Here is a 27,959-nt window from a genome sequence, read left to right as displayed (position 1 = left end):
TATCAATCACGTAACTCCCCTTGATTGAAGGCTTGATTAGAATATCTGACTCCATCTGGACCAATCCATACACTTGATGAACAGCTTGTTTCTGAAATTTCCCTCTTGAGCTGATTTATGTTTAAATATTAAAAGCAAAACAAAAAAAAATTATTAAATGGATGACTATAACATACCTTGCTGCCTATACAGAACATGTCAATTTACACAAAAAGCCAACTTTCCCTTAAATATGCCAATTAAGTTGTTTTGTTAACTAATAAATCTAGTTTACTAGTTCAGTTTGTTATTTATTGTGCTAATCTATCTGTTTAGTAATGCATATATTCCTCTACATAAACTTCTGGCTCCTGAAACCCCAGATTCCCAAAACCAGGAATTACTTTATGCTGTCTAAACACAGAAAATGGGGGAAAAAATATTAAAATTCATAGAGCCTGGCCTTGACCACTTTGCCCACCCAACACTAACTCTATCAAAGGGGATTAGCTGACCAAGAATTATCATTCCTGAGGAGCACTTTGGTGGATAAGCACAGCATTCAGAGCTGGGGGATGCGTTTGCAATTAGAAAGCTTTGCACTGGAGAGCACCATGGAGAGCTGGAAGGACTTAGAGGTTTCCTCTTCACAGCAGCACAGGCTATACTCAAACCACACCTCAAAGATGTCTGTCCCATGTGTTCTTAAAGCTCTCCTTTGGTAAACACTGGCAGCAGCTATGTCAACATTTTGCAGCTTAGACTGCTGGTTATCACGCTGGCCACAACCAGCCTTTCTGTTCAGCTCTGCTATTCCTGGACGCTTTCTCAATCTCTGTCATCCGGAACAACTGAACTCTCCAAGCAGGTACATCTTCCTTCTTCCAGCCTGGAAAGCAGCCAGCATGTTTTGGACATCACCACAACCTACATGGTAACAATATGAACTCTGTTCCTGGAACAAAGAGCAGGAGATCTGTGGTATTTGACCCACCTGATCTCTGCTCAGAACTACAAGGAAAAATTAAAATGCAGCCAACATCTAGTGCAAGAAAATTTCTTCCAGACCCCAGATTGGCAACCAAAGGGACACAAGATACTTCCCAGTCTTGTATTTGCTTTTTACATTATTCCAGCATCTCAAACAAGAATATATTCCAAATTCATAATGGTCAATAAAAGAAGAAAAAACTGATTACTCTGCCCTGGTTTCGAAGCCATATGATTGTGTAACTCACTTATATCAAAGCCTCAAGTTCTATACATAAGTCTTTGCTACCAGTAAAGGAATGCACACAAAAAACAGCACATCTGAGAAGCAACTTAAATCTTGCAGTAATGCCAAAATAACGAGAGATAAACAACGGAAGAACGTGGGGTTTTATAATTAAAGTACAAATGGCTGAGCAAGAAGAGCAAAGCACAGCAAGTGGAGGTGTAGGGCTTGCTTACACACAGGATTTTGTGCCACTAACTCATCCTGTTTGAAGTCAGTGCATTTAGTAAAGACAGATTTCTCCCCTGGTGGCAACAGGAGGACTGCACTGCCACACTGCAAGAATACATGTACAGTACTGAGACTTACTGGTAGAAAAAAACCCATTGCTTCTTAACCCACTTCTCTTGTCTTCCCGTGACCTCCTATTCCTCCTTCTCCAAGGAATAACAATGCCTGCCGGAAGAGCTACAAAAACTACCAAAAGCACTGTTCAGTGTAAAATGTGTGAGGAGAAGCTTTGATAGAAGGCAGTGCTGTCATGCTGGCATAGTCACATACAGCCCCACCTGGAGCTGCAATCTTTCACTATCAGTTTAAAAGCAAAACCATACACTTGACTGAGTTCAATCAGTACACAAGACAAAATTCAGCATCTTACAATTTCTTTGTTATTTGGTTTTTATTGCATCTCTTAAAGTGGCAAGGGTGCTTATCACTAATCACAAAGGGTAATTATATTTATCTGCTTCTGGAGCACTGACTCATAATCTCACATTACGCTGAGATGAGCCAAATTTAAATGGTCCTAACTAAAGTCTTACAGCTGTAATCATAATTTCCTTTTTCAATTCCTAAGAAAAAGAGAAGAGTGAACAAGCTTCTTTTCTACATTTAGTCTTATTACAAGCTCATTAGAGACATCATCACTACCTTCAGCATGTGCATGACCTTTCAAAGTCCAGAACAATTTGATGCTTAATTCCTTTCAGATCTATCCAGTTTCAACATGATGTACTCTTTATAACTTGTAGCCCCACCAAATAAAAAATTGACACTAAGCCCATCTAGCCTCTAGGTTGGATCAGCCTGACTATTTTTGATTCAGAGACAGACAAATAATTATCGTGGTTTCAGATGTTTTTCCTTAACAGCAAAAAATAGTTTTGTTTTGAAAAATAACATTTTGCGAGCATTTAGTCCTTAAAATAAAGAGGAAAAAAAAAGTATGTTAGAGTGATGGAAAAGACTTTTCCAGTAGCAACCCAAATAGCCATAGATACCAAGTCCTGGTACTAAGTGACAAAGGCTGCTTTTATAAAGAAAATGTAAATATATGTTATATATCATATTGCTTTTACAAACAATACTGAATCAAGTATTACAAGTCAAATAACAGACTAGAATTGGTGGCAAGCAGGTGAAAGCATGTGTCCTTTCTATATGCTTATATAAGCTGTTTAGAATTGTCCTGGTTCTGGCCCAGATCAGTGGGATAGGGTGTGGCGAAGACCTTGTGGAATTCAATACCATTTTATATCAGGGACATCTGAAAAGCCAGGGACAGGGCAAAGGGGCTCTTTTTCTTCCAAGAAGGAGTAAGCATGGAAGGCATAGGGTCTGTCCACCACTGTTTTTCTTTGACTTGAGCTTTATGAACATTTGCCATGTAAATCGCCCTCTCTTTGAATATTTTTGTTATTACTATAGTTGCTGTTACTGTTTGTTTCCTTAGCTCAGTGCTATTTCCAGTAAATTGTTCTTATCTCAGTCTGTGATGTCTGCTTTTTTCTCCCACCAGAGAGGGAAGTACTTTTGCTTTTTAATGGAAGTACTAAATTGGGGAATACCATTCCTAAACCATGAAAATAGTCCAGTCACTAATGGCAAGCTAGTCAGTATTTACAGTTTGTTTTATGCAACATGTATATGATGCTGCCCACGTGGAAGGATGAATAAATAGATTTTACAAATTTATGAATTTGCAAAAATCGAAGATGGCAGTGGCCATTTGCAATGGCTGTGAAATCAAGCTGTCATTTAACCTCAGTCTAAGCAAGTTGTTTTCTACTTCCTCTGGATTCCTCATATATATTTCTTAAGAAATATACTTGTACTGCAAAGCCTGTATCAGATTCAAGGATCTCTTCAGCTGTTTAACCACAAAATCCCAAGCCATTCAGCCACATATTCCCTGCCTGTTTATTAACACAATACTTGCCACTTTAAATTCCTGGATTATAGTTTTTACTGGGTTGCCTATTCATGTCCTCACAGAAAGGACTGATCAAATAATATCCCTCAGCCAGCTGGAGCTGAGAATAATAAAGATTGTTCATCAATTTCCAGTTCCAGACTTCCAGCTCAAGGACAGTCTGTCTGCTATAGACTTATATACCTATCTACAAGGTCTTTATGTTTTGTAAAGCAGAATTAGGATTCCAAATTGAAGAAGAACTTGTGTGATACATACAGCCACATTTCATGCTCTTTTACATGTTTAGCTCCCTTTTGTTTCTTTCATTCTTTCCCCCCCGCCTTATTTTGACATGTCAGCAAATGCCTCTCACTGGAAAAGTTTAAGTGTGATTAAATTTCAGTGATTAAAAGATTAAGTGTTACTTTTGTCTCTACACGAATTCATTTTAAATACTCAGGTCTGACACACCTTTGAATTTTTTCCATCTGAAATCTTTGTAACAGCTAACTGGAAGAAACACATAGATATGCTCATGGTGATCCTCCCCACTTGTGTTTCTGAGTTGTTTCTCATGTGGCAATTTCTCACACTCAAGACAAGAGTGCAAGGAAGGAAGTACAGTAAATATCCTGTAATAGCTGTCATACATACCTGCAGGCATTAAGTAAACAGTCCATTGTGAGATGTAAGGATGAATAAAACAAAGAAAGAAAAGTGTCTAAACCCACTAATGCCATCACTTACCAAAAGAACATTGCCCTTTAGTCCTGCCCACATTTGCTCATAAGCAATGAGTGAGGCTGAGATCCATCCAATCTAACTTCACGGATGCAACTGGTGCAACCAGGCAACTGGCCTCTGACTCTGTGGCCAGCAGAGAGCACTGGTACCTCCAGGAAGATTTGGAGCACATGGAATGCTCTATGCACGGCCAGCCTGCCCACCCTGCACTTGGCAGATGGTGGAGATGCAGCCAGACCAAGTTCTTTGCAGGCTGCCACTTGTGCTCAGGATCTGTGCGTCTTTCATTAAGTTTTTTTCCATTGGTACTTAAAAGCATGCTGTGTATCAGAAAGGGTCCATTATTTCAATTTCAATTCGTCCCCATTTATGCAAATCTGAAGTTCCTGGTCAGTATGAAAGGTTAAAGACTCGTTTCTAGCTTGCAAACTCATTGCTTCCCTTCTCTCATGAGGATGTTATGACAGGATTAATACTCAGTTAATCAACAGAAAAAGTTCCTAGACATCCTAGCAAGACTAGACAGCTATAAAGCCTAAAGCTAATTATATGCTACGTGGTGGAGACACAGAATTACAATCCAAATGGCTGAATATACTTTATCAGGTCCTTCTCGTTTTCCATATACCCATTTTGAAGTAAACATGAATGAAATCAAAAATGTTTGAAATAGAACACAACACAGCAGAAGTGGTTTCCACTGGCTGCTTTGCATTCACCAAAAGCAAAAGGAGTTTTCACATGAAATGACTGCACTGCATTTCAGTGCTGCATTATTTATCATAATATAGTTCAGTATGACAGTTATATTTCATTCAAAATTAATGTTCAGGGTTTTATCTTAATTGAGATTAATTTACATTTCTATACAAATTGAAGATACACCCAAAATAAAAAGATACTTGGAAAATATTTCAGTAGACATCTGGAGAAAAATTACAGGAACACACAACCAGAGTAATAATATATTTTCCAAGCACAGGGTTTCATCCCCTCTGTGGATAGCTATTAAATAGCTCAGACAGCACATTTATGGAAACCTTCAAGCTGAGATTCAGCTGTGTGCAGTTGTGACAAGTTGTCAGATGATTGTATCTCAAGCTTTTGTTCCCCTGTATCTCAAAGATTACAAACTTATGGGCAGAACACACCTACAACAGATAGATGAAACTGGGAGTAGTTCAGTCTTCACAAAGCTTAGGTCAGGTTTTGTTTTTGAAAACTTGACTCTGGGACAGTTCAAACCCAGGTCAACTTTTTGCCCAAAGTCCAAAGGGAGCTAGAAGGACAGCTAGCCTGGAGCCAGTGGCTACACATTTAATGCAGTAGCCTATCTTCACAGCTAGGTAGAAAGGAAAATAATCTTCTCAAGTATCCCTTTAAAGTTTTGACAGCTTATATATTAAGTATATATGCATATGTCCCTAAATTGTCCACCCTGCCCATGGAAACACTGAGCTTTTGGAACAGAAGCATTAGTCAACGTGATTAAAAAAAAAAAAAATAGAAAAAGAAAGATAGCTCTGCCAGATTCTTGGCAAAACATTATCTACATTGTGATTTCCTCACAGAGAGAAAGGTGATGAATTGAGGAGAAGCAAATGCAGGCCAAGGGGCAGTAGGGCATTTAGAAGACAGCTTCGTCTAATCTATGGGCTGAAGATTAGATATTCAATTCCAGTCAAAGGAATGGTACTCCGGGTTATGTTGTGGGTGTGGAAGATACCGTGATGGGTTCTTTCCAAGTTTAAATGCAAACTGGTTTATACAAGATTATTTTTGGTTAAAGTCACTGTGACATAGTTTCTTTCAGCTGCCTCATTATGTGAGTTTATTAAAAAAAAAAAAAGTTGCATGGTTCTCTCTCAGATCAAACAGTTTCTTTCCTGCCTTTTTCTGCCAAGTTATAATAAAATAAGGACTGTGACCTGAGCAGGATCTTCTAGAGCTAACAGAAAAGGAAAAACAGTCTGAATAAGAGTTCATGCTACAAAATTAAGGAAAAAAAAAAAAAAAGCAGAATTTAAAAAAGTACAGGATTAAGGCAAATATATATATATGGAAAAGCTTTATATGCACCACAGCCCTACAAAACACACGCTGTTCTCCCATTTTCAGGTATGAGCTGGCAAGGTGCTAACAACTCCATGAACTTTTGGAATCAGCAAGGCACTGCTTCTTAAACAACATAGAATAACTCTTAGGAGTTTTCTTAGTGTTTTCTTTATGTCTGGCACTACATCTTTGCTAGATGGTCTTATGTTTAATTCTGTAGTGTCTTCTAACATATTACTGGCTTGTGTTGATGCATGTTTTGGTTTTTATTCCAGAGAGTAATTAAGCAGTGTTTTTTATGAGCTTAAGCAGTTTGTGCAAGGTTTCTGTAATGTACCATGAGGAAGCCAAAGGCTTCCCAATGGTAGGGGAAATACATAGCACTCAAACATAGCACTCCAGCTCTAAATTGTTAAAACAGTAATTGTTACAAACCCAGCCTCTTGTAAACAGAAACCATGGCATTTCCACAGGACTAATGGGAGTCACACATGGGACTCTGCTCCTCGCCCTGCTGGATTGAAAAGTGGATTTTGGTTAAAATATCTCATTGTAGTGCTCAACAGCATAAAGTCACGAACCTGTAGAGAGATAGGGGAGCAAAGCTGTAGCACAATGTGAGAAGTCTGGGCAGGGGACAGGCTCTCCCTAAAGAGAAATCCTGTTTTCCTTACTGACCTTATTCACTCTTTCAAACTGTAAGCAAAAAGCTTGAAGTGAGCTTCATCAGGGGGTGTTCCCTCAGTAGATGGTGAGCAAACACAGCTGCCAACAGAAATGCCAACATCCTGCCACTAAGAGGAGCTGAAATTCAGCACTCATCAACAGCACGGGCATGCTCCAGCACAGCCCTTTCACTGGGATCCCTCCTCCTCCTCTTCCTCCTAGCCAGGTCAGATTTCACCTCTGGTGTGCCAACAGAGAACCCAACAGCAGATTGCTGCTCTGTCCAAGAGCAGGACTAGGCAGAGGAGGTGGTGGGCTGCCAGAGCACACACAGAACTTCCAAGAACTAAATGAAATGCACTCTTTCTGACCCTATGGAGAGGTAAACCATTGGGAAACATGCATCTGTACCAGTCTGTGGAGAGCTTGCAGAGACTTGGCCATGTGCCTCAACCTACAGTTACTTACACTTTTAGCTCTTAAAGTTTCCTCTCTCATATTCAAAATATTGTTTTCCTCCCAGTATCACGCAGGCTGTCAATGCAAGTCAAGGTGATTGCCTTTTTCTGAACCTTATGTATTTTTGCTGGCTCGGAATAGAAGCTGCTGAAGGGATGTCTGGGCAGATGGGAGGAGAGCATCTCTATAACCAACTTACTGGTCTTCAGTTGGGCAATCCTCTCTCCAGCAGGGAGAGAAGAGAAAGCAAGATATATAAAACAACAGATATGCCATACATAAAAATGCAGGCAAGTCTGCCTGTAAGAAGGCAGAAGAAAGGGGCTTCAGTGTGCACCAGTTTCCCTAAAGATAAGTTATCTCAACACTTAAAAAGACTGGAAAACTCCTCAGAAACAATTCCTCAAAAATAATGGAAATAAAGAAAACTTTTGACAAGTAGGTATTTACTAAAGAAACTGGCAGAGAATCTCAAATTTGCACAATTTACTAAAATTGCAATAGAAAAATTCTGAAGATTTTCTTTCTTCAAATTTAATCATAGAATGGTTTGTAATGAAAGGGATCTAAAAGATCATTTAGTTCCAATACCCCTGTCATAAGCACAGACACCTTCCACTAGACCAAACTGGCCTTGAGCGCTTCCAGGGATGGGGAGTACACAACTTCCCTGAGTAGCCTTGTCCAGTGTCTCACCAGCTTCTCAGCCAAGAATTTCTTCTAATATTGAATCTAAACCTGTCCTTTTTAAGTTTGAAGCCATTCCCCCCATTACATCACTACATGCTCTTGTAAAAAGTCCCTCTCCAGCCTTTCTGCAGCCCCCTTAAGGTATTGGAAGTTGCTCTAAGGCCTTACCAGAGCCTTCTCTGCTCCAGGCTGAACAAACCCCTCTCTCAACCTGTCTTTGTAGGATTGTTAAGGTCATAATGTTCTTCATAACAACATGCTTAAGCTATAACCAAAGCATAAAACAGAAAAGCATTAAAATATTCAAAATACGGGAACCCTTTGCCTAGACCCTTTCTTTACCAATCACATAACTCTCCCCAAAGACGTGTGATGCCAAATGGAAATTCCAAAGCCTAGATGTAAAGTGGTCCCATCATGTCTTATCAGGACATTCAAACTCTCAATAGATTGCAAATAAATGCAAAAGCACACCAACACAACTGCTATGTGTCACTAAGCTAATAAAGTGTCATCAGAGTAGAAGAGCAGCAGGAGTGACTCCACAGGAAAAATACTTCAAGCATAAAAACCAGACCAAACAAAGAAAAAGACATCTTCTCTGTTCTTATACATGTACCAACATTAAATAAATAAAATACATTAAATATATATATGCATTTTGAAAATCCATGTTTTCTTTACTGTGTTATACATTATTAAGTACCAGCAGGTCAGATTCATTTTTTCCATCCAGCAGTTTGTGACCTGCCTTCATTAGTCTCTGTAATTATTATATAATTAGGAGGACCATATTATTTATTTATAAAGATAAGCACAGTCTCCAAAAGGTTGCTTGTTTTTCTAAGGGATGAATTTTGGAATTGAATTCAAGAACTGCATATGTAATTGATTCATCTTTAATTTTAGGGAAAAAAAGAAAGCTCCTAGAAGACCTCTAAACACTTTAAGGAAGATGGTTGGAATGAAAGCCAAGATGTTCATGTCCAGCAAGTTCTTAATCTGAGTCAAAGAAAGGAGAAAACTGTTCTGAGCATCCTGCCAGTGACATGAATTACTGCATCCTTTCTTGCAAAACCTGATAACTCAAAACAATTTCCATGGAGGAAATAAATTTTTCCTTTTGATTTTGAGAACTCAGCTAATTCATTTAAAACTGATGTCTTCTTGCACACCTCACAGAGGTGGAACCAAGCAGGCAGACACTGGCACATATAGGAGAAAACTATAATGTACTGCACTTACCACTGGCACTCAACACTTCAGGTTACATCTAAATAACACAATATAATGGATTTAATGAACACTTCAAAAGACTTTGCTGAATCAGAGCTTTGCTGAATGTTCGTTTCTTAAGTGTCAATCTGCATCCATGTGCATTGAGATAATTCATAAGTAAATCTGTGGAAATTCATGCTGAGCTAGAACAACTTGCAAGACAACAAATCACAGGCACAGAACATAATCTGGCAGCTGTAATAGTAATTTAATTTTCTGCTTGACTCCTCAAGAAGCACCAAGGATGAAAGCAATAACACGTTTTAATTTTATCTTCCAGGCAACAAAATGGGGTCAAGAGGTCAGTGATAATCAATTAAAAGCTTTGAGGATATTATTTCCCTATTCCAGGTTTAGAGTTACACAGCTTTTTGTCATGATTAGGATATGAACAAGGTAAGAGATCATAAAATGTATAAAAAGCTACTGCCAGGATATGGGAAGGTCACATGTCAAAAGTTGCTGCAAAAAACCTTAAACTGGTCTAATCTTGGGGTTAGTGGATTGGACAAACTGTCAGCTGTCAGCCTGACTTAAATTGCTTGAGCATGAGGTCCTCTTATTGTTCAAATTCTTTTTTCTCCTTCCTTTTCTTCTTACCACTAATCTTATTCTTGTTCTTGCTACAAATAGCCTAGAGTTTAACAAATTCACCAGGTGGCTGCACTAAACACATGTGGTATTCCCTGAAAAGAGAAATGCCAGGGTTGAAATCCATCCAAGCTTCAAGAGCTGGTCCATAGGGTGCTGCAGACAGAAAAGCTGGGTCTGGAAGAGGGAGAATCCCAGCAGCCATTCCCAGGCACCAGAAGCTCAAGACCTGCATGTACAGTCACAGGGAGTAAGGACAGACTCAAGGTGTATCATGCCTTAGAACCAGGATTACAACAATCACCTACATAGGTACCCTGTGTACTAAGCAAAACTTCAACAATGCTATTTTTACCAATACAATATCCATCTTTTTTCCAAAGGATTTAAAGAGATCTAATATTTAAGGTATTGGAATTCAGAGGGAATGAGCTTTATTTGAAGCAGAAAAAGGATCTGGTTTATTTACTTCAGGATCCAAATATCTTGCATTATATTCTACTTAATTCCAATCCTGAACTAAAACTAAAAATAGGCACACATGATTTTATTGCTTTTTCTCCCTACCTCCATTTTTGCTAAGGAAAAGATATACTGAAATATATGCTTTCAAGTATGTGTGTGGCAGTAAAGGTGGTCAAGAGAGTATTCCACAGCCTGTAAATGAAAGGTGGCAGAGTATACTCTTTGTTTTTGTTGTAATATAAACCACAAGCTTTGGCCAGTCATCAAGAAAAAAAAAACGGTACCTACAGAGAAAGTTTCACCTTTAGAATTAATCCTATGGTCTTTGTAAAAATAAAGTGAAGTTTCCTAAAAATCTCATGCTCTGGAGTACAATAAATTCCCCTGGTAAAATTATGCTAGGTAGAATGAAACTAAAACAAACCAAATAATTTCTTGAGAAACATAACCCACAAGCTTTCAACTCAGTTTATTCACAGTAAACTGTGTTTTGTTAATGCCACAAAATATACAAGAAACAAAATTTCCCCTGAGCCTCATGTTCAGTGAAATGAAAATGTTTCTGCTTATCTGTACCGCATTAAGAGCCAAAAACTTATTGAACCCTGCCAGAAGTTATGCTGTTAATAATTTTAGCTAACTTTTCCCTCTAGTAACACTAAGAGAAGATAGAAGGAGACAGAATCCACTGCTCTTTTCAGAAAACATCCTCAGCTGAGTGTTAAAAGAGCCAAGCTTATTGTAAAATAGCAACAGAAGTGAATCCACTTTCCCCTTTGCACGCAGCTGTCCACTACACAATACTTTGGTTTCAGCAATGAATCTGGCTTCAGAGAGCTTGACCTCCTCCCTGCCCACATAGCCTCACCTTTCTGCCACAAACTCTTATCTTCTTGGTGTGTAACTGCAGCTATTTGGGCATCTGTACTATGGGTTGGTCCACAAAAAGGATTTGGGTGGAAACCCAGTGTCATCTCCACTTCCCCTGCTAAACCTGTGGTAAAGCAAATATATCAGGGAGCATGCCTGCAAGAAACATTGCCCATTTTCCCAACCGAGGTACAGCTACATGTGGAAAATGCCATGATCTTTCATTTCTGCTTTGCTAGAGGGACACAAGCCAGAAGAAATTCAGAGATCAATGAAAGTGATTCAGCAATTGCTTTAGGAAAAATTTACCTACAGTAAAAAGTAGCAAAAAGTAGATTGGAATTCAGAATACCAGGAGTTTATTTCTAGCTCACTAATTGATCTCCAAGTCAAATACAAAGAAGGGTTATTTAGGCTGGAAGAAGTAAAGATCCTGATACTTGCACATCACTATTGTATCATCATCATCAGGAGCAATAAAAATGAATGAAAGACATGAAAACAAAAGCAACTACTTTTTACATAAGGTAAAAGCTTGTGTCGTGCTGGAAGGAATAAAGCAAAGGCAGCTGAGGCTGGAGGTCACCTCCATTTTGCAACTGAGAACAAACAGTGATTGCATCTTTTCAAATGTTTAATCTGTAAGCACCAAAGAACGGGGGCACAGTACAACAATGCCTTCAACAACAACAGAGTGCTTGAGCCAGCTACAGAAGGGGAGGAGAGTTTATTTAAGAGCTTCTCTGCTTTTTCCTTTACTTCAAAGTATCTTCTTCTATCCAGCACCAACACAGAAAATTATCTCATGAATAGCTAATAAGCAAACAGTAGATGTTTTGTCTGTTCACTGTAATTTAGAACAAAACACTCTCTGTTGTATTTAAGTGATTTCCAGACATAAAGTGTGAAGGCTTCCATAACCCACTGATCTGGTAACTGACTGTATCCCAGCTTTCCCCCTTCTCAGTCCCCCTTCTCTGATACTCCCCCAGCAAAAACACTGAAAGAAACAAGCCTAAAGCCCTGCATCTATTTCCTCCCACACCCACACATTATGGTACATACCCATAACAGAACTCTTTTCTCAGCTTCAAAAATCCAAAATGACCCCTGTAAACAAACCCATAGAGAGAAGAGAAGAGAAGAGAAGAGAAGAGAAGAGAAGAGAAGAGAAGAGAAGAGAAGAGAAGAGAAGAGAAGAGAAGAGAAGAGAAGAGAAGAGAAGAGAAGAGAAGAGAAGAGGAGATGCATGGTGAAAGTGGCCACCAAGCAGCAGCAGCAGCAGGTTTGCCAGGCCAGCCTGCAGCCTGATGTCCCACTTTTACAAAGAACAAGAGTCTGCTGATGACAGCACAAAATACCGAAGGTATGCCTGCTTGTGCACCAGCTGTAATGAAACTGTGCCTGCAACAGGTAGAAGAGACAAAATGTGGGTAACAGGAGTAAAAAAAGAGAAACAAAAACCACCATAATTTCCTCTCAAAGCCTGCTGGTATATTATGGGGTTATTACAGTGCCTTGCATCTCTAGGATGTGAGCTCAGATGTGTTTGCCTTGACAAAATCCTTGGCCCCATAGCACCGTTTGGGTACCACAGGTATCATGGGACAGTGAGCTGCTGCACTAGCACCAAACAGTCCAAGAACAGGCAGATGTGCCACTTCCCATCCTGGAATAGTGCACTCACTGGAGTGAGACACTGCAGTGAAAAAATGGTGAGACAGCTTGGGATTCACTAGAGAATAAGAGTACAGTCCTAGAGCCTGAAGGCTCAACATGCTGCCTCAGTCTGTAAATGTCTGAGAAACCCACATGGAATATATATGCCTTGTCACCTCCCTGTAAAGGTGTGGAGCCCACATTTGCCCCAAGGAGCAACTCCATTGCTGTAAGCAGCACTAGGAGCTCAAGTAGCAGAAATCTGCACTGTGAGCCAGTTCCAATAAAGAAAAAGGAAAAAAAAAAAAAAAAAAAAAGGGAAGAAAAAGAGGAAGGAGAATAATTATAATATTATAAAAAAGGCATTAGTGGGCAGTCTTCCTTAAAAATTTCTATTGTATATTTTCACACACACAACATAATTTTCTTTCCAAAACACCCATTTTGCTCTATTAAAACAACATCCTGCATGAGACAAATGTTACATTTTTAAGGGAGGCCACAGTGTGCAAAACAGAGAGAAGGCTTTAGAAGGAGGAAATAAAATTATGCTTGAATTCTGTCTTAGAAAAACAGACTCAAGACCAGCCTTTGCAGGGGTTACTGGAGTGATGCTGATACATCTAATGAACTAATCAATAGTGCTCAAAAGCTTATAAAACTTGCATCCTCTGGATGTGCTCTCTGACACCTCAGGGGTAATTTGTAGACGTGCTGAGCATTCAGTACCAGCTGAAGTCAATGAGTGTAAAAAACACTTGAGTATTTTAAACAGTAACAAACAGCAAATTCTCAGAATAAAAAAAAAGAAACAAAAAAAAAAAAAACAATCAGTCGTCTCTAAGCATCTGGAGGCCCTTTTAACTTCTCTGTAGGGTTCACAAGTTTTATCAGTACAAGGACAAGTAGCAGTGAGGATAATGGAGAGAAAGTAAGGGGAAAAAATTAATGAAGTCATGTAAAAGCCCTTAACAAAGCTCACCAGTAAAGTCACACAGGTAACTTCATGACTGATTTCCCAACTCACAAATGTTAAGATACTTTTGTGCATGGATTTTTACTTACATGTGGTGTTTTCCCAGTGATGTTGTTTCCAGCAGAAGGGAACTCAAGAGGTACTGCATGCCTTAGCACTGGCTGGGAAAGCTTTCCTTGGACATCCCAACTTCTTCCTCCAGCCAGCTGTACATGCTATGTGTCCCACCAGTGGTATCAACAACGAAACTGGACCCTTCCAACACATCCAGTAGAGCTCTCCAATGGAGGAAGGCCTTAAATGCCTTCAACAGCCTAATGCTTGCTGAGTTACTGCTCTGCCTGTGACTGTACCTGGAGTAGGTCCATCTCTCGAGCCTGTTCAGCACCAGAAGGTACCAGGAGAGTGGGGTTTGTCATCCTGGTTGTTGTACAGAACTGAAGTCCCACTTAGACTGACACTTGTGTCTGCTGCTCACCAACAGCCCTCTCTGTGAAGGGGACTTCCATACAACCTGCTTCCCCCAGGATGGTTCCTGACAGCAATCTGGTGCTTCTTTCTCATTAACTGGATCCTGCACAGAAAAACAAACATTTTCTCCACTTTTCTTACCACAATTGCTGATTTCTCCTATGAGTAACATTTTGTTTAACCAGGACATCACAGATTTATTTAAATTACTGTTCTTAAATACTAAAGGACATCCCATATCTTCCCTTTGATGCTTTTTGATATACTTTTAAGCTACAGGTAGTCCACAAGTGATTGTTCATTTGAATTCTATTTTTTTTGAGGAAATTAACATAGGATTCTTTTTTTTATCCTTACTTTAAAAAAACAAACAAGGTTTTGTAAGTTAACATGACAATAAATATCATCCAGAAGTCATAACGTGGTTGCAATTTCTTTTCCTGGAAACTAATGTCATTAATTTCAGTAGAACTGTTTAAAAGAGAGAGTTTACCAGCATTATTTCACAGAGACACATGAGCAGAGAAGAGCCAGACTAAAAAAGTGTCACAAACAATTTACTTTTTCAAAACTCAAAAAATAAAACAAAGACCCCCTGTGAACATTGGGCAATCCCCATAATCTTTTTTTTTCCTGGGACAGCATCATTAATTTAAGGATGAAGCCCATGTGTAAAAATTCTGCTGTTTCTCCCTCCTTGTATAGCCCAGAAAGCAATGGAAAAATGTCTTCTGTATTAATGCATTAAAAAACTTGTGAACTTCCTTTTAATTAAACAACTTTAAAGTTGTTTCATTAAACAACTTTCTTCTAATTGGAGTGGGTGGCTTTTTCCCCATTCCAAAGTGACAAACAGCAGGAATGCTGAAAGATTGCTGGTGCAGCATCTCTGTTTCCTTTCCAGATGCAATGGGCTCACCAGTGACTCACCAGACACCCCCAGGGCATCGAGGGCAGTGGCACGGTGGCCCTCACAGAGCCTCACATCTCTGCCCATCACTTATTTATCAACTGGTGAAGATCAGGAGGTGGATGCCAACGGTGTCCAACTGCAGCTGGCTCAGGCCACAACCCCCAGGAGAGCACTGAAAGTGATGTTGCATAATTGAGAGCACTCTTTGGCAAATTATTCATAAATCAGTTAAAGGCAGAGGAGGACAGAGCCTTAGCTGGCGTGCAGCAGCACAGCCAGGTTGGTTTCAACAGATTTAAACATGGAAAATGCTGAACATGTCTTTTAAATATGCAAAGTCCCATTGACATAAAGGAGGAAGTACTAGAGACTATCAGAGACTTAAATGTCTCTTTTGCAGAGATTATGGTAGTCCATGAAATGCCTTTGAAGAATTGCATGTTAATATCTGCCCAAGTGTGGTGACACATCAGACTAGAGCCCATCATTTCAATCATCTGTTCCCAGGTTAACAACCACGGCAGCCAGAACAGCCCTACTTCTAACAGAAGATGTGTGATGATTTAAATTATTACAGTGTGTTCCCAGGCAGCACTTCAAATTACATTTAAATGGGGAAAAAAAATCCAAACCCTTAGTGGAATGAAAAATCTATTCATTGTATAATCTTGGAAGACTTTTCTACCAGACTTAAATTAGGAGCCTTAATAAATCTCTCAGAGGCTTTTAGCAACTTACGTTGTGTTTATGTTTAATAAAAATGGTGGAGGGTTCCAACTAAATTAAATTAAACTAGCTCTTAATTCCTATGTTTTGAAAAGGCATCACGTTGATACTGTGATGACTTTATTCATGGAAATATGATTCAACTCTTTGGCTCACAAATCAGTTACCAACCCTGCACGAAGGAAAAAAAGAAATCACAGCTGCAGTCTCTGAGCTCCTGGAGACAAATGTCTGAAAGCAAAGAAAACAAAAGAAACCAAAACAGAGAGCTAACCCTTGGGAAGCATTGTCTAGGTTTGCAGCCACCTCTGACTAACCATGCACTCCTATTTTTGAACATCTGAGTCATCCCCTAGGGTGCTGCACCTCTGTGCAAATAAATAAATAAGTATAAACCCACAGAGCAACAGAAAATGTGAATGGTTGGTGGGGAGAAACATGTTTGGTCAGGGTGGTGAAGAGGGGAGAACAAACCTCAAGGATGAATACTTTCCAGCCCAAAATGGATCAGAAATAAACCAGCAAAACAGCCAACAATCTATATGCTTTTAGCAGAGACCAATTTTACCATCTCTATTCAAGATATGCTTCCGGATAGATAATAAAGTGCAGCAGGATTCTCCTCTGAATGATGAATAAAGGAAATTATGTCACTTTCCAAAACAAACAAAAACCCCCAAAATCTGGCCCGCAGTTACCAAGTCCAATTGTATTGCAACATAGTAAATTTTAAGATCCTCTCTGACATACACAGGAGGACCAGGCAAGCCTCCTCTATCCCCCTCACAAGGCCAAAGACAACAGCAGGGTGATGAGGATTCTCTTCTTTTGTACATAAGAAGGCAGCATAAAAACATTATCCTTCAGAAAGACTATAAACTCTACTTTTCCCCACCTAGAAACATAGTGTAACACTACTGCATGAAAAACAAGCAGCTCCAAGCCAACTTGCAATCTGCCACTTGCAGAGCAGCACCTGGTTCCTGAGGCTGCCCTCAGCTGGCACTGGTGGCTGTTCCCAAGCTGGACACACAGATCACATCAGCCTGCAGCTTGCACGGCCACTTAGGGCACTTCTGCAGGTGGTTTTAAAATTACTGTCCCTGTTGTGTGAAGCCACTTGACACCAGCTTTATTTTTATACAGACTTTGCACAGGTAAAAGCAGTTACATGAGATGTAAAGCAGCCAGCAGTCCATAGCTGTGTGGCAGGTGGCTTTTCAGAAACAAAACTGACTGCAGTTATCCAGATAGCTGCTTGCTGAGCATCACTCAGGGAATCATACTAGGGAACCAAGCCAATATTTAAAACACACAGCAAACAAATCCTTTCCTTCACTGTAAGGCACAAATAGTTGTGCTAATGAAAAAGGGATGGGGAACAGCACAGGTGAAAAGAGCCTCTAGTATAGGGTATTTTTTAAGCCAGTGCTGCTACTAAGACAGATGTTACAAAGCCATACCCTCAGCCTGGTAGCTTTAACATTGAGAATTGCTATTTCTCACCCCAAATGGATCATGGGACCTTCTGGCTCACAGAGGACCCTGTAGGCTACAGCCAGCATGCATGAGAGAAATGTCCTTAAAAATGTCTTGATGTTAAAATGATGTTGAATAGAAGTGCCATTCTAAATATCCAATGATTTCTGTCAAGCCACACGGCAAAGCTGCTGGCAAAAGAACTGCAAAAGAAAAAAAAAAAAAAAAAGAAACAGTCAACAATCATTAGATGTTGATGAGTTAGATGTGTCTATGGACAATTTTTCAGTGTGACCCTCACCTTGAATTAGCAGCCAACGCACATGCCCATATAGCTTCTGGCAATGCACAAAAGTCCAAGCTCCTGACAGTGTTGCTATACACATACTGGAGCTAATGAGAGAGGAAAATGACTGGCAAGGGCCCCTGTCCCAAGCCCCAGCCTCCATCCTGATGCCTGAAGCCCATCAGCCTCTCATCTTTGCACAGACTGTCTGTGGGGCAAGGTGTACCTGTGAACCTTTGTGATTTGTCCAGTCAGTTCAGTCTTTAGAAAGCTTAAACCTGCTCTGTTATTGTATGCATAGTAACAGCGAACTCCCTTTTCCTACTGTTGGTAGATTTCAAGGTAAATCTAGTAAAATAATCACTTCTTCTCTCACCTATGCTGTTAATTGCCTGTCTATAATTAAATTGAACACAGCAGGACAGTAAATGACAGAAAGGCTCAATGTTTTAGCTTTGGTACCTAATAAAGTACTAACCTGGGCCACATGCAATACCCACATAGCACAACTAAATGATCAATCTAAAACCAACAGGAACTTTTATATGGACTGATGGTCTTTGGCTTAGACCCCTTCCAAACACTGAGTTTTCATGAGTTATACCAGCTGCCACTTGTATTTATTTTATAAACACCACATGCTAAGTGTAAATTGCATCGCCACCACCACTGATTTCACCCCAGACACTTCTATACGTGTTACGGGTGGTGGAATTCATGTTTAGGCTGAAGGCCAAGAAAGATCTCTCCAATGAGGTTGTATAAATGAGGCACTTCTTTTTAAATAAAATACTGAAACAACAAATATATGGAAGAGTAAGAGAATTGGTTTATCACAGTATTATTGACTTGTTGCATAGGAGACCTAACACTTGCCAGTACAGAACCTGGAGAGAGAGCCACTAGCCCAGACAGATGCACTCACAGCCAGGTCATCAGCACCCACAGACCAGGTCCTGCTTTTCAGTCATCTTTTGTACTACAAATTCCTGCAGGCAGAAGATACACAACAGGGAAAAACCAAAACAAGAAATGCAGGCTCTTCAGATGGAAGTGAGTAAATAAAGGTAAGGTGAATCATGACTTTCAGAGTCAAGTCATGGGGTTTTTTCCAGGACTTCCTTCCCATCTCTAAAAACACTATAAAGGAAACATTGTTACTCCTCAAGGCCCTTTTCAGGTCAGAAGCAGTGTTCAAGTACCTTAAGAATAAGTACAAAAAAACCCACACTCTCTGGCACCTTCAGGCATTTTACCTGAATGGAGCCTTCAAAGTCTTAGAGCAGTAATTACCTTAATGAAGTTGCAGCTGTTATTAGTAGACAGAATATAAGAGAGTTAGCTGTTTCGTGCTTTATTTTAACCAGCAGGCCACCTCTCAAACTGGGCATTCTCACATTCAAAACACAAGTTTCGGTCACCCCAGGTTTTTGGTTTGTTTATTTGCGTTTGGGCTGACCACGGCCGTGCTGTCTCCAGACCTCCTCAACTCCCTCGCTCTTTGCTGCCTTCCGCAGGGCTCAGCCGTGACACATTGTGGGTGCAGGTCAAGCACATCCCCGGCGTTTCTGAGGTCACAGAGTTACAGCCTTCCCAGCAGCACGTCCCATCAAGTGTTTTGTGAATGCATCCTGCAGCACAGCCAGACAGCAAAGCAAAGTGTACAAAAAAAGAGTTCTGCTCATCTGCAGCTGAAGGAGGTATTCAGATGGGGAGATCTTCCAGGGCAGGAATTACATGTTTTTACTGATGTCAGAGCTTACCTCCTGCCCTTCTATATTAATAATACAATGGGACAGATTTTATAACAGAACAGGACCAAGAGTGTGTGCAACAGTTGTTGTGATGACCTGGAGTCAAAGTGTGGTTTCTTTCTATGAATTATTTACTTATACTCCAGTATGTATATATACACACATGCTTGTATATACATACAAATGCATATATACACGCTTGCATGTGTATTTATCCACTGTTTATATGTTTTATAAACTTACACATAGTTTGTATATTAAAAAAAGGGAAATAATTTTCCAAGAGGATTATATATGCTTTCCTCATGGAAAACCTTAACTTGTTCATTTTTTTAATATTTCCTCTGATATATTCAGCTTCCATCTGTTCTGCAGAATAACTCTTCCTTTGCATTTCTGTGAAGTGATTGAGATCTGTCCTTCAGCAGTTGGTGGTATTATTCCATTATCTTGAGTCCACAGAATACTGGAGGACACATCCATATCTCCACTGCACTGGAGAGCCCAGAACTGGGCCCAGTACTCCCAATGTGGCCTCACCAGTGCTGAAGAGAGAGGAAGGATCACTTCCCTCAGGCTCCTGATAGCACTCTGAATGCAGCCCAGGAGGCTGTTGGCCTCAATCATGGTCTATCAAGCACTGCTTCATTTTATTTTTACTTTAGTCTGCAAGCTTGCTGAGGGTGCACCAAAACATTATCCCATCATCCAAGTCATTGGTGAAAATATCCCACAGCATTTGACCCCAGGACTGACCCCTGGGCTATACCCTTGAGGACCAGCCTCTGGCTGACTTGCTACCACTGGTTATAATGTTTTGAGCCCAGCACTTCTGCCAGGTAAATCCATCTCACTGTCCCAACATCTAATCCATCCACCATTCATTTGTCTATGGGACTGTTACGGGAGACAGTGATGAAAGCCTTGCTAATGCTGAAATAAAGAACAGACACTGTTCCAGTCATTTCATTGTAGAAAGTCGTTGTCTGTTGTGAATCCATGCTTGATTTTGGTTGATTTGTTCATTGGAATGGACAGCTCCTCACCATGGATGAAAATCAATCAGCCCTCTTGGACCCCAGTTCTCTCCAGGATGATCTCCTCTGGGATTCTTCCACACAAATCTCTGAACAGACCAAAATGCTCTCCTGAAGTCCAGTCCTTCACCCTTTCCCCCTCATCTCAGGATCCCACACACTCCAATCTCATGGTTACTGCTGCCCTCAACCCTCATATCCCTGATCAGTCTTTCCTTCCCTGCAAGTACACGGTCCAGCAGAGTATGTCCCCTCATTTGCTTCTTGGTCACCTTATCAGGAAGTTGTTACCAATGCACTCCAGAAACATCATGGATTGCTTGCGCCCTGATGTGTTGTCCTTCCAGCACATATTGGGATGATTGGCTAGACTGCAAGATCCTTGTGGGGTTGGAGCAGACCTCCAACCATTCCCACTTTTAACTATGGTGTGGCCTTCCTAAAGAGCCTCTATCCAGCCACTGCAGTGCTACAGCAGCGTTGGCTATTGCACCACATCTGTGCAGACAAGGAGCTCGTCTGCCTTGCTCCAGCCTCCATGAGAGATCCCTAGCCCCAAATCTGCAGAGCTGCACCCTCCTCAGCAGCTTGCTCTGGGCTGTGGCCTCTGCTGAGTCAGGGAGTCAGGATTAATTTCTCCGCCGAGTGCTGGGGACCAGCTCTGGCAGCTCCCTGCCCCTGCTGCTGAGCACAAAGCACTGCCAGCCCAGAGCCTGGCCTTCTCCTGCACCAAGTGCTGCTGGCTGCAGGCTGTGATTGATGATTTTACAGGCTCCTCCCAGCATCAGCTGCCAGGATGCCTGACCCTGCCTGATCAGGATTCAGCTGGAACAAAAGTTCAAAAGCCCCTTCTCAAAGAAACACTTCAATATTTATACCATCTACCATAGATATCACAAGTCAAGTGAAAATTTTACCATCTGCTTCTTTCTACAGGTGAGGAAAAGCAGTCAGGGTCAGAGATGCCTTAACACTTACATTGTTTTTATCCATTAAGTGATTTTTATCACCACCATTCCAATTATCACAGAGATAATGATAGCTGTCAAGGACAAATTAATAATTCCACAATAATCTATTACTGAAAATAAAGCTGACCCAGACATAGAGTGAAATAATATGTCTGATACCAGGTCCACACTCACTAAGTACCTTAAAGAAAGTTAATCCCTTCCCTTGGATATCACCCAGACCTAAAGCAGCACATGCCTCTGGCGTACACAGAGGAAGGCAACAGTATATTAAAGACTGCTTTCACCAATCCCTAACAAGAATAAAATCAGATATTATGCTGTACTATAGGCCAAGTTGTAGCAAAGGACACGAACATGTGTGTACACAAAGGACCACAAGGGGATCTGATCTCCACACTCACCTCCACAGGCAGCATTTCAGGCTGTTAAAACTTGACACTGTGCATATGCTAATAAACTAACACAGAAAATGTCATTCTGACTTTCTCTTGCTCACCTGCAGGTAATTTTCCACCAGGTTTCATTTCAATTTGATGAGAGACTTAATTATCTGATGAATCAAAAACCCCAGCACCCACACTGCTGTTCTGATTAGCCCCATCAGCAGCAATCGTCCTGCTCTTTTCTAGAAATAGGAAGACACAGTTACCTCTCAGAACACAAAACAGGATTATTTGCCACACTGCCTCTTACAAAGACACAAATTCCATTTTTAGAACATTTTGAATATTACCTGTGACTGCCTGAACAACAGGCTTCTCTTGCCAATATCTCTTTTAAAAGTATACACTCAACAAAGATTTACCTTGAGGTGAAAGCCATTTTCATTTGGGTAAGGAATACAGTTGGATTTTTTGGTTTTGGATTTGTTTGGGTTTTTTTAATAGAAAATTACCAATGCAATCTGATCTCTGATGTTGAATGCTTGATGTCATATTAAAATCAATTATATGACCCAGTAATTAAACATTTGGTAGAGCATTTGGAACACATTATAAAGTAATCCCTGCTTCCCTTGACTGCAATAATGCACTGAGCACCTATCACATAAATGTGCAAACTTTTACCTCCAGTTTCTCTATTTCCTAAACTTACACTTCTAATAATAGTGTGCATCAGTAATAATGACAGATTTATTTTAAATATCACCTAGGACTAGAGCAGGCCTACTGAGATTCAAACACCATGGTTCCTGCAGATTATGCTGTGAGAAAAAAAAATTAAAATTAATTACTTTGAATAGTAATTTTAAAGATTAATTGTAATTTTAAAATTAATTATAATTAAATTCAAGAAGTCTCAGTAAGAGAACATTTACCCAAAATTCTGCAAAGTCTCTTCCTTTTAAGTTGTATGCATTGAGAAGTTAATAATTTAATTATTTTTTTCATATTCAGTAAGTTGTGAAGAGCAAAGACATAAGCACTTACAAAATATGCTTTTAATCCCTTGGCCCCCTTCTACATTCAAAATATGTTCCTCTACACAGAAAAAACAAATAACTTTTTCTTAATTCCTTCTGCTGTCAGGCATATCCCTGGAGTGTCCAAATTACACATAATTTTAGAGGCAGCTTAACACTATTTGAGGTAAGTTTACTGGAATGTTTTCTCTTGTAGCCACTTCTTATAAACCTTTTTGTGTGAAGACAAATAATCCAGACTTTCATGGGCTAGCAGGTGTTCTCTGTACCAAAGATACTGTAGCTTGGATGCTTTACCCAAGGCAGTTTGCAAGTTGGCAGCTTGGAGAGAAGCAAAAGACTCGATGCATGTCAAATGGTTACTGTAAATCAAAACCAGCAGCATGCTGTGTGTTTGCCACCTCCAGGGTGTGACTTTGGTAAACCAAAGAAAGAGTACAAAAGGACTTCTGCTGTTTTCCACCAACTGGAATTTGGATCAATTTGGCAAGGCCTCATCTCAAATAATCGTAGAATCACAGAACCATAGAATGGTTTGGGTTGGAAGGGACCTTAAAGATCATCTAGTGCCAACCCCTCTGCCTTGGACAGCAACACCTTCCACTAGACCAGGTTGCTCAGAGCCCCATCCAACCTGGCCTTGAGCACTACCACAGATGGGGCATCCATAGCTTCTCTGGGCAACAGGTTCCAGTGCCTTACCACCATTACAGGAAAAAATTTCTTTCTAATATCCAATCTAAACCTACCCTCTGGCAATTTGAAGCCATTCCCCCTTGTCATGTCACTACCTGCCCCTGTAAAGAGTCTCTCTCAGTCTTTCTTGTAGGCTCCCCTCAGGTACTGGAAAGCCACAACTGGGTCATCCCAAAGCCTTCTCTTTTCCAGGCAATGAAGAAACATAAGTAGTTCCTGGATGTGAATCAGTGGGTACTAAAGGGCAAGCGAGAAGAAAAAAGCCACACGCAAATTACCCAAATTAGTCTTTTGGACCTATGGTTTTGCAGCGTTGAAAGTTTCCTCGTAACCCACCACTCACATTTTCAAGTGTAACAACACACAGTCATGAAGGAAATACTGCCCAGGGCAGGGGGTACATCCATGGCATGATATAGCAATGGCCTAAGTCCAGTTTCTTACACCATGACTGGGGTTTTTTGCCAGCTCAATCAGGCATTTCATTCTAGAGACTTCAAAAGTACTATGCAAATTGCAGACCTGGCAACACTCAATCTGACAAAAAAGAGGACGAGTTGAAGAGAATTGATCTAGGTGGAAATCAAAGACTGCAGAAAATAATTGTTGCTGGAAACTGTGTCAATAGCTATGAGCAACAGTAAATGCATTACAAGTTACCTTCCTTCAGATATGGGGAAATAAATGTATCTGACATCAATACCTCCACAGTAAAATATCTAACAATAAATATACACTGTGTAATCAATTAAATCCCTCCAGTCAAAGGTGAATTAAGTAACAGCAGGTATCTGATTATGTACACTAATAATGTAAAAAGTGGTAAGTACTTCATAAACAGAAGCTCAGACCTTAGTTTTGTGTTTAAGCACAAAAATGAGATTAGACTGCTAACTTCTGCTTGCACAAAAGCTAGGTTTAACTACTCCTATTCCAGGTTTAAAATGGAGCAAAAGAAAGCAGAAGCCAGGCAAGAAAAGCAGGCACCTCAGCAGAGCTCCTGGCTGGGATTCCATCATCGTTTCATTCCAGTATGCCAGACTGGTTACGCCAAAACCTCCATTCAGCCCATTTATTTCTGGAACATGGGAATTTGTATGATGTCATTTTCTAGTTGTGTTAGACCAAATGTGAATAGATCTAGGTATTATAAAGATTGTCTGAACAATACAGACAGGGGATGAAACACTGAAACTAAAGGTACATTTCTAGGGGAAACAGATCAGGCCAAGTCACACTGCTCACAGATGAAACAGATATTCCTCATTCCATGTCACAATGACTTGTTACATAAACAGGATGGCTGTTTTTACCCAAACAGGAGTATCATTCCCATCCTTAAAAGCACACCTGAGCATTTGTCTATGCTGTCCCCAGTTGCCAGAACACCAAAGCTGACAACTCCTCTTCCACCAGACTTGGTCTCTGCAGCTGTGGCTCAGCTGTACTGTAAATTCTCACAAACACCCTCTCGTACATTCAAATTTTAAAAAACAAAACAGAGTGAGTTTTCAAACTTTGACCCCTAGTTATTTGTTCCCCATGGGCTCCTCTGTAGTCAACTTAAACCACCAGTACACCCACTTATCTGAAATATATTTAATGAACCTCTGAGAAGCAGTGCACAAATGGCCATGGTTAAAAAGCTAGATGGTGAAAAACAAAGCAAGATTTGAGATTGCAGGGGACCACTGCTGCAACCCTGACATGCAGAAGTTGAGACAACTCTCCAGAGGACAAACAAGACCTTACAAAACACATACACACATGCAGCTTTGTTCATTTACAATGAAACCCGAAGACAGAGAGACATGAAGGCAAATGCAGACTGGGGTTGTAAAAGCTTCTGGATCAGGCATTCCTCTCCTAAGAATACATACTGCTAGCCTGTAAGAATTTGACCCAAAACATATGCATTTTGGCTGTCACTGTTACATACACTAGCACCTCCCAGTGCAGAACATGAGTCTTCATCTTTCTTTTGAGAAGTATTTCAGATCATATATTCTCAGTTCTGTGAATTTTGCGTAAGGATTGTCCTGCTTTCTGCAATGATTTTATCTCTAAACATCACACAAGGATCCTTCTACTTATTCAAGAGCTTCCAAAACTTAAGTTTTGCCATGGATAAAGAAAATCAGAGGCAATGATGAAAAAATACCTTCTCAGCACTAGAAGATAAATATTCCCACCTATGTAAGAAGACCAGAGAATCCAGGCTGCAACCTGGATTCCCAGATTTCTCACTAATTTCTGACTTCTGCAAGGTGTGCTACTTGATTTAAAAGTGTTCTTACCTCATCACAGCTTGGGAATGGCTGCTTTGGAGACAAGGAGGGAAAGAAGGAATCTGTGTTCATCACCACTAAAAGCTACCTACACACTTCTTTGCGTAAGTGCTTTGGGGAGTCAAGTTACAAACTGAATTTTACTCAGTTAGGGAAGAATTCTGAAAGGCCAGTGTGGGAAGAACCCATGCTTTTAAGCTGCCAAGACCCCATTTGGGAGCCACAGAGCTCCTTGTTCCACTCCCAAGCAGCTTCCATGCAGGCCATGGGACTCTGCAAAAGGGCAATGGCCAAATAAGGAGGGTGGGCAGACAGTGGCACAGCTCTCTCTTCCTTGGTAAACATAAGCAGGCTGGCCCAGGCTGCCTCCGGTTAGGACCTGGAAAGTAGCTCCACTGAAACTGGAAAGACCAGCAAAGGATTGTACCTCTGCTACTTGGTGATCTGCGTCACAGGCAAGGTGTGTTGCACAGCAGAAATGCAACTACCACTATCAGCAGCTGGCCATTCCAAAAAAGTTTTGGGCTAGCTCATCTAACTCCTCTCCCCAACAACTGAGAAGAAGGAACAACACAATTTTATTTGCCTAAATGCTTTGTAAGTGAAAGAGGATGTGCACGTATGCATCATGTGTGTTCTTTATCCCTTTAAAGATCAGGATGGAATAACCCCAACTCATACTATGAAAATACAAAGAGTTGCTAAATTAGAAGCCAGAGCAAATAAGAACTACCCACCAAACAGCAGTAGAGATACAGCATGAATTTAATACTAAGAGATTTTGCCACTTGTCTTTAAATAGTACAGACATAAATCTGATTCCAGCTATTACACACAAGAACACCTGCCACAGAACTCTAATTCTTGCTATGGTTGTACTAAACCCCTCCTGCCTGAGCACAAATTACTGGTCACCCCTCTATCTAAATAACTCTATAATGCAATTTTAACTCTGTAGTGGCAAACGTAAAAAAACAGGCAAATACTTAGTTGGCATCCCAGTTTTAAGCAGAGAACCACGTACTTTTTGAATGGTGTCAGGAGTTGTATATACTTAAAGGGTAAGAATTTTTCCCCTCTGCATTGCCCTTCTGTCTTCAACCACCGGCTCGTTTAGTGCAGCACATGTGATCTGTCCATCTGTCAAGTAAAGCAGTGCACTATTCTTGTTGGCTTCAGCTTTAATACTAAAATCATACAGGTATTATAGGATCATACAATCACAAAAGTACAATAAAGGATTAGAGACTGCGAGTTAACGTTGTTAACACTGCATGAGTAACACATCAATTCCAAACAAATCTGAAGGTAGAAGTCAAGAGGTTTTGAAATACCAGAAGAAATAGTTTCTATTCTAAGAAACATGAGCAGTTCAGAATATATTTTTCAACAGATTGAAAGCAGAGTGGAAGAATTAAGAGCTTCCAAAGCAGTACTCTGTTCACAGCATCCCACTCCAGAGATCAAAAACCATTACGCTACTAATTGAGGTGACACTCCAAAGACTTCAAATAATGAGTGTTTAATGTGCAGTCTGAATAATAGCTCAAGGAAGCAAATAATTATCACAGTCATTGGACAGAGATATAAAGACCTTGTTAACTAGAAACATCGTGGCTTTTAACTTTCATTTCATATTATTTCAGTATTTCAAAATTACAGCATTAAAGGAATGAAAGTATAGTACTAACTTGGCATGAGAATTTTCCTATGCATTCAACAACTCCAACATATGGTGCTGACTTAAAGGACAGAGATGCTGAAACATTTTCTGATAACGCCATAATAAATCTCACATAGTGCAACAAGTTAGTAGTAGTATCACGTGATACAGTAAATTTAATCTGCAATCTTCAGACAGAAAAAAAATGTACATATGACAGGAAATAGTTTCAGAAAATGCAACCCAAGATGACTATGACCATCTCCACAAATCCTCAAATTGTGACGTGGCAAGGAGTTATTTTAGATTTTTCAGAAGCAGACAGTCCCACAGTTCAAAGTGCAACGTACCTCCCAGAGATGGGAAATAATGCTCTCTCCCAAAACTGCAGTCATGCAAACAAC

General features: G+C 40.2%; 1 pseudogene; it reads right to left on the bottom strand.

Annotated features, from left to right (window-relative positions):
- LOC128808454 (chloride channel protein B-like) overlaps positions 1-17,820 on the bottom strand; it is a 92,997-nt pseudogene extending 75,177 nt beyond the window's left edge.
- Positions 17,821-27,959: the final 10,139 nt, after the last annotated feature.

Source organism: Vidua macroura, chromosome 1, assembly GCF_024509145.1.
Source record: "Vidua macroura isolate BioBank_ID:100142 chromosome 1, ASM2450914v1, whole genome shotgun sequence".
NCBI classification, from domain to species: domain Eukaryota; kingdom Metazoa; phylum Chordata; class Aves; order Passeriformes; family Viduidae; genus Vidua; species Vidua macroura.
The sequence above is the reverse complement of the archived record's forward strand: the minus strand, read 5'-3'. Positions and strand labels throughout refer to the sequence as shown.